This window comes from Triticum urartu, chromosome 5 (genome assembly GCF_003073215.2).
Source record: "Triticum urartu cultivar G1812 chromosome 5, Tu2.1, whole genome shotgun sequence".
Taxonomy (NCBI): domain Eukaryota; kingdom Viridiplantae; phylum Streptophyta; class Magnoliopsida; order Poales; family Poaceae; genus Triticum; species Triticum urartu.
This window is the reverse complement of record NC_053026.1, coordinates 532379257-532387421: the sequence shown is the minus strand read 5'-3', so window position 1 is coordinate 532387421 and position 8165 is coordinate 532379257. Positions and strand designations below refer to the sequence as shown.

The 8165-nt window shown below is 47.6% G+C and overlaps 1 pseudogene; it reads right to left on the bottom strand.

Moving 5' to 3' along the window:
- Positions 1-2801: 2801 nt before the first annotated feature.
- On the bottom strand, positions 2802-7302 carry LOC125556612 (annotated as a pseudogene).
- Positions 7303-8165: the final 863 nt, after the last annotated feature.

Here is an 8165-nt window from a genome sequence, read left to right as displayed (position 1 = left end):
TATTTCGAAGTACTCCAACTTCTTATTTGTGGGAAGCTTAGCTTTCGCTGCTCCTAATCTCCGCAAAAATAGCACATTCCCGATCCTCATCTCCGCGAAGCTGGCTTCTTGAATCTGGAGCGTTTGGGGTGGCTTCACGTAGCTATTTCGGGAAGCTCCCGTTTGGAGTAGTTTTTTGGAGTTTGGATCCAAAGCATTGTATGTACAATGGTTGCCCTCTTGTCGAATATGAACATAATAATACAGGTGTTTCTTAATAAATTTTGTTTAAGATGGTTCCAATTTCTTACAAATTATTTTCCGTCATCTTTGTTCATAATTGATGTCGCTCCTCCACAGACAGATGAAGAAAAAAACTTACAGTACAACGGACCAAACTTGTGTGGGAAAACGGAGCAAATTGACTTGATCCGACAGATCCCTCTTGGCATGTTCGCTAGACAATATTGGATGCATGAATGTCCAAAAATCTTGCGTGTTGATTTGACGGTGATCTGCAACCACAAAAGCACGTGGTCCGGCTAAATGTAATTGATTCTTCTGGGCATGTTCCCTCGATAGCTCATCTGAACCTCCCCAAGAGTGACTCCTGAGAGTAGCTAGCTAGAAATCTGTAAGATAGGATTTTCCTTTTCTAACAAAGAAAGGGAAGGTGATCTGTGTGATCAGGACTGATGCCTACTGTTAGCCTCCAGAATTGACTCGCCTGACAAGCATCAACAGCTAGCTAGCAGGGGTCAATTCACAGGATAAGTGACTTCCACCAGAAAACTATTTTGGAAAGTTAGTGTATCATGCTTCATGCACATGAGGTAAGACATCGTGGTAGCAATGGGCACCGATGCCGGCCCTTTCCTCCTCCAAGGTTGACAACACTGAAAAGCGCCGACAGCGGGTAAAACCCAGTGGATGCATGCAGCCAATGATTTAGACAATCAGCTGGCGAAGTCAGTGCAAGGTAATGGTGGCAGGCCAGGAAACATTTGAAAACTACAATACTTTTTTGTTTAAAAAAGACCAGTTTTTACGCAATCATATAGTATTAAGAATAAAATGGTACTGCGATGGCGGGCATGATCATTAGGAGGCTTGACGGAAGTGTGATGTTTACTGCATACATGTTCTTATTCAACTGTAATGATGATTCGAAAGTGAAAATTCATGCTTTGATGCAAAGCATGGCATTGGCAATACAATATACTGAAGCTCCAATTATGGTCCAGTCGGACTCCTTAGAGGCGTTGGCAACACTCTCTTGGGGAGGCTTGACACGTTCACTATATGGTCATCTCGTTGCCGAGATTAAGTACTTGATGGAAAAGAGAATTTATTCCAATGAAGTTTAAAATATGAACAAAATAGGGTAGTAGATCAATTGGTGTCGTACGGTCACATTGAACGTAGCACTGCTATATGTCTACATAGGGACCACCGTGTATTGAGAAACTTCCTGCCTCTTGTAACCCTTTTTTTGAGGGAATAAATTTCTTTCATGTTGTAAAAATGACAAATAAATCACAGTGATTGCTTGCAATATATAAATAATGGGCGCGCTGTCATGGACTGACCTACTAGAACATTTGTGCCACCATTGTAACATACAGACTCTTAACTAGTGTACTTAAAAAAAAACAAGATAGGTGCATTCCTATACAATTCGTGCAAGCTTCTTCTGATTTTTTTCCGGAGTTTTCTTTCAAGGGCACAGTGATCCTTTATTCCGCATAGATAAAATACAATTTGCTCGTTTTTAAAACTAGTCCGCACACCATACAAAGCAAGCTACCTAGCTACACCAGGCCAGGAGTATCGCCGAACCAAAATGCCACGCGGGTAAAGCAAACCTCCAGTGTTGAAGAGGGAACACATGTCCATACAAACATGTGTGTGTCTAGAGCTCAGTCGACCGAGACTTAACGGAGTCTCAGCCAAGTGACATCACCGCAATTTTGGTGCTACGATCTGCATGGTTGGATGTTGCAAATGGTGATGAAAAATGTTGCGACGATTCTGCAAGCAACGACAACATATGCTACAACTGTTCTGACTAAAATGCTACAAACGTCACTAGAGGATGTTGTGAGCAGTGAGATGACATGCTACAATCGATGACGGATGACATGCTACAACTAGCAAGACAGATGCTGCAACCGCTAGGAAGAAATGTTGTAAACGATGGCACAAAATGCTCAAAGGTCGACTGGGACTTGGTAAATCTCAGTCGGCTAAGTTTTAGCAAGCCCGTACGAACATACACCATAGGCGGATCTACAGGGATACAAGTAGGGCTTACACTAGCACACATTAAAATATGCCATGCTACCTATCTAAAGAATTTTTTCTACAACATTAATGGCAGTAGTCTCTAAATAATTTTCTGTATAACTAAATATCTTGCTCTAAAACTTTCCATAATTATAGAGTTCTCTCCAAATATTCTGCTATACATGGTCATCCTTGATTCCATTAGAGCCTTCTCCTCAAACCTTGCTCATTATCAGATAAAGCTCCAAAATCGTATAGAAGCTTCCAACGACTTTCTCAATATTTCTCGTACCTTTCAGGTATGCATTGCATATTCTCAACAGACATGATCAAACCAAACAACTGTGACTAAATGGCTGGAGAAAGCATAATAACCATAAAGCCCACACCCGATTGAAAAATTAATGCACATATTATATTGTGAACAGATAAAATGGTGACTAAACGTGGACGTATGTGGGGGATCGAGACTTCAAATACTCCAAGCCAACATTTCGATGGTTAATCAAAACCATGATGGCGGCTAGCGATTTTGCTCAGATTGCAGATCTGACCATCTGAAATGAGTCGCCCAGTGTGGGCTGCGTGAGCTTGCCCATCTCCTCGACGAACTTGTCCATGGTGGGGCCAGGCATGCAAACCGGCACCGTGATGCCCTCCTCGCCCATGTCGTCCCTCACAGCAATGAAGAAGCTGGCGACGCCTGGGATGGCGCCAACCAGGGCCGAGCCGGCAGAATTCGAGGCCCTGTGCCAAACACTAAACCGAGGCCTACTTATAAAAATAAACCTAGTGTATATTCAAGTTACCGATAAGTTCTTTATGATGTTGAATTAAATCCTCTAAATTTTTCTAAAAAATCTTATATTTCTTGTTACCAGATTCATATATTTTAGATAGATTTTTCGAGGACATAACTTGGATCTTGAAACACATGACTTCTACACCATCCAACAATTACCAGCAAACTATTTATAAAAAACTGGGACCAATGAACTCATGGACGTCAAACTTGACCTGGTCAAACTGTCCCTCGTCTCTCCTTCAGTCCATCTCGCTTCATCCAGCAGAAGAGGAAAGTAACAACAAGCGAGATAGCAGCTGTTCTGAAGGATGCAATGACGTTGATTAGTTAATGGCCTTGGATTAGAAGTATATCGGCCGTCTGATTAGTCGCCCAGTTTTTTATTTGCGTGAGATCCTGTGCGTTCACACCTAACGTGGCGGCCCTGGCAGTAGTAAGAAACTGTGTTCACACCTTACATCACTGGACGCACGAGTTGTACAGCGGCGCATCTTGTGACTAGCTACTGGTACTTTTTTTGCCGTACATACGACATCAGCAAACAAAGCACAAACTGTAGCTAGCTGCTTGTGCTCGCGACAAGCTAAATTAGCCTGTTGATCTTTGCAACAATTTCTAATGCTATGTTTTCTTTCTAAAAATCCTCTGGATTTTTTTCCAAAAAATATGGTGCATCCTAGGCATTATTAGGTTCCAAAAAATCCTGGCGTGTAGCCAATCGGACGCAACGGCAGTCCCAACATTGCCTTCGCCTCATGCGTACCCCTTCCAACTAGCAGCTTTGTCGAAACACCCCCTCCATACCCCACCAGTTCTGCTTCGCAACAACATCACAACACCTTCGACCGTCGTCGTAACAACATTAGTCGGCGCATGTGCATTAGCCACAACACGTGCAACATGACCTCAGTGGCCACAACATCGACGATGCTCCTGAAGCACCGGCACACCGGGTGAAGCTCCCGAAGCACCGACAACACTCCCGTAATGGCTGCAACACCAGAAACGATGTCGACTACTCCAACATTGTGCGACTAGCTTTGCAACATGGTGCTTCTGCTTTGCAACAAAAAAATAAAAAGGCCGAGAAACTTGCAGTGGAAGTCACTGACCTTGCATCATCGTACACCCGGCTTGCAAACATTGAACACCCCCTATTGCGGACCCAACCGGTCATGCAACGTCGCGCGACTTGTTTTGACGCGTCATACATTTGATCTTTTGAAAAGATCAGCCGGGTCACGACCCGTTGGATCCACAGTAGGATAGTCGTCTGATCCAGACGACAAGGTTTGCAACATGGGTCATGTTGCGCTCGATCACTGATGGGGTTTGCAACATGGGTCATGTTACGCTCGGTCACTAATGAGGTTTGCAGCATGGATCATGTTGTGCTCGAAGGTTTGTAACATGGTTCATGTTGCGCTCAGTCATTGATGAGGTTTGCAAGATGGGTCATGTTGCGCTCGAAGGTTTGCAACATGAGTCATGTGCCGCTCGGTCGCGCATGTTGTGCTCAGAGGTTTGCAACACGGGTCCTTGCGCTTGGAGGTTTTGCATGACGAGTGCTTTGCCACATGATCCATGTTACGCTTGAGGGTTTACAATATGACATGTATTGCGCTCGAATGTTTTGTAGTCGGACCTTTGCAACACGAGCCATGTTGCCACCACAACATACCCTCTTCAGCCGATTTGCATCTGCAACACCACAAACATTAGCACTATTGTCGTTCGCCGCCATCACCGTTAGCATAGCCCTCCAACCACAACATTCATGTGCAGCATGTTGCCACGTGCGACAAACATCGGCTAGCAGTGTCGCACATCGATCTTGCAGTAGCTCGTTGGTGTTGCCGTGTCGCACGGTTGGCTTTGCAATCGATCTACTCCCTCCGTTCCTAAATACTTGTCTTTCTAGGCATTTCAACAAGTGACTACATACGGAGCAAAATGAGTGAATCTACACTCTAAAACATGTCTACATACATCCGTATGTAATAGTCATTTAAAATGTTTAGAAAGACAAATATTTAGAAACGGAGGGAGTACCTTGTAACCTTCCTATGCAACAAATGTCCATTTGGCCACAGCAAACGCATCAAGAAAAATTCATTCCGAGTGGACTGAAGAAACACGTGCGACAGCATGGTGAGCATCAGCGCGTCATGTGAACGACGGCTAGCAGTGCAAGGCAAAAGTAGCAGCAACGGTGGGCCAATAGACAAGTGCATGAAGCAAATGAATGAAAAACTAAAAGTAGTACAGTACGTGAAGCATCGGGACTAAATTAGCTACGCACGCGCATGATGCAGCTGTGGGAACGCTTGCCCCGGAATCAGCCGGAACCACAGCCACGTGGCAACAGGGCAAGGCGGATGATGCCCGCGCTGTGATCAGCCGGTTTAAAATGAACGTTTTCCTTAGTTAATTTGGTTAAGTGGATTTAGCGCATCGCCGGAATACAGCCATGTGCCTGCACTATTTACCTGCTGGTTGTTGCTGCTAGCGTTGCGGGCGCTGCCGATGCCGGCGGCCGCCGTTCCTCTGTTGCGGTCGTCAGGTTGCATCCGTCGACCAGCTACGGCGTCGTTAGGATTAGTGCGAACGATGGTATTCTCATAGGCCATGGATTAGCGACATACGCGTGCGACGCTATCAGGGCCTCTCGGCCTGCTGGTTCGACTAGGCCTAGCTGCTGATGTGCTTCTAATTTGGGGGCCCCTGCCACCTGGAGGCCCTGTGAGGCCCCACCGGCCGCACACCCCTGGGCTCGGGCCTGGCGCCAACTCCGCCCTTCGCAGGCCCGGCATACACCGGCTTGCCCCACCCGAAGTCGAGGTCACGGATTCCGACCTTGGTCATGTCCGACACAAGGTAGGCGCGCGCCACCGTGAAGTGCGGCCGCCCGTGTCGTGCCATGAGCGCCGCCACGGAGCGGATGTACTCCACGTCCACCTCCCGCTTCGCCTTCATCACCAGCTCCACGGCGTAGCTCACAGGGTTGGCGAGCAAGTCGCCGGCGGTGGAGATGGCGACCGGGAAAGCGAAGGCGTTGCCATAGTAGCCGGCGGGGACGATAGTGTTGTTTCTGCCACGGATGTTGATGATGCAGATCATCCTCATCTCCTCATCGGGGGGCTAGAGCCACCGTGCGGCACCTCCACAGGCACCCGGTGAGGACCTCGAAGTTGGTAGCACCGCGACGGAGAGCCGGCGGGAGGTGGGAACGGATGGCGGAGATCTCCCACCACCCAATGAAGGAGCGGTGCACCATGAAGTCGAAGGGGACGATGGCGCCGTTCATGTCCATCACCTCGTCGTACTCACGGTGCGCGAAGCGCAGTGGGAGTAGTACATCATCGTCGAGCGGCGGTGCCCGCAGCAGTTCGCGCGCCCACACCGGCCACACCGTCGGCTCCGGCGCACCACGAGCCAACTCCGCAATGGCACCCAGGAGCTGCACTATCCCTGCCCCGTCTGCCATCGTGTGTTGTATCCTCACAGCCATGACGAAGCCTCCGCACGCGAGCCGTGTCACCTGCATGCATGCACAAGGCTCAATAGTGTACGTTTTAGCTGGTTTTTTTTAAAGTCTCTGTCGTTATAGAAAAAAGTGTCAGTCCACTTAATACCAACGCGAATGGTGGATGTTCTAGGTTTTTTTTAATCGAATGTATATATGCACATGTCTTTTGTGCTGTTCGCTCATTCCAGTAAGTCTCAACAGATTTTTCAGTCACCTGTGACCTGAGATTTAGCGACGAAGAAATATATACTCCTACCTGGAAAAGGAGGAGCGGGGAGTCGAGGATGCCGGAGGAGCCGGGGACGTCGAAGAGGAGCTCCTCGAGGCACGGGAAGGGCGGCCCCAGGGCCGCGTCAAACTGGTCTAGGCGGATGTCGGCGTCAGCCTCGACGAACAGCACGCCCTCGCCGGTGCAGTCGACGGCGAGCTTGCGGCCCTCGAGCTCCCTCAGCCGCCCCGCGCGAACGGGTAGTAGTGCACGAGCGCCCCCGCGATGGCGCCCTGTATCACAAGCGCAGGGTCGTCGTCCCTGCTGTCGTGGCGCTGGAAGAAGTGGATGAGGGGAAGCTGGAAGCGGAGCCCCTCCTGGTCGTCGATGTCGGAGAGCCGCTTCAGCTCCCGTGGTGTCGATCGGGGCCGCCGGTGGCACCAACACCGCCGGCTTCCTCCTCACCGTGAACTGCAACGCTGACAAGCTGGCCATGGCTATGCACTTGTGAGTATGTATGAGGAGGAGGTAAGGTACGAGCTTGGTGGTGTGGCGATATACACTTGTGTGATCGATCGGCTGCTGCTATGTAGGTATATATAGCTAGCTAACGTATTACTCCCTCCGTTCCGAATTACGTGTTGCATGTATGAATGTATTTAGATATATTTTAGTTCTAAATCCATTCATTTCTAAGACGAGTAATTTGAAACAAAGGGAGTGCATACCAAACAGCAGCATGCACTCAGAACATAGTCGACTGATGACATCAGCATATGTACAGTCCAGGCCTTTTTGTTTTGAAAAATGTTTATGTGTTGTCTTCGTGATGGGCTAGCCTGGTCTTCTACTGGGCTTTTGTCTTACTTTTTATCCTGTGCACCGTTGTGCAGTTGCCAGATTTGTTTTCTCTTTCTTGTACTTGAGATGTACCACTGCCCGTGTAAGTGTATTTTGCTAGGTAGCTCCAGCCTCGACAAATGATGTAGCCTTGTGGTGTTCAAATTCTTGTATTTTTTTTTGTTCGCCAAAAAAATCCTTGTATATGCTGCTTGTATTTGGGTGTGGCCTGTGAGCTATGGGCATGCTACTTATGGTGATTATATATTGGAGGAAAAAATACAAGTATTTAAACACAAAGAAATGAAAAAGAAATATTTTTGCACATATATAACCATAACGCAGTTATGTGCAACCAGCAGGGTGTGCAAATAATGATACAATAAAATAAGAAAGGACGATAAAAATTAATAAATTACACACATATGGGAACACCACACACTTCTAATCCTTTTTGCACCATTAAGTTGGTGCTTATGCAGTTGCATGCGAGGTGCAACACATGCAATTGCACGCTG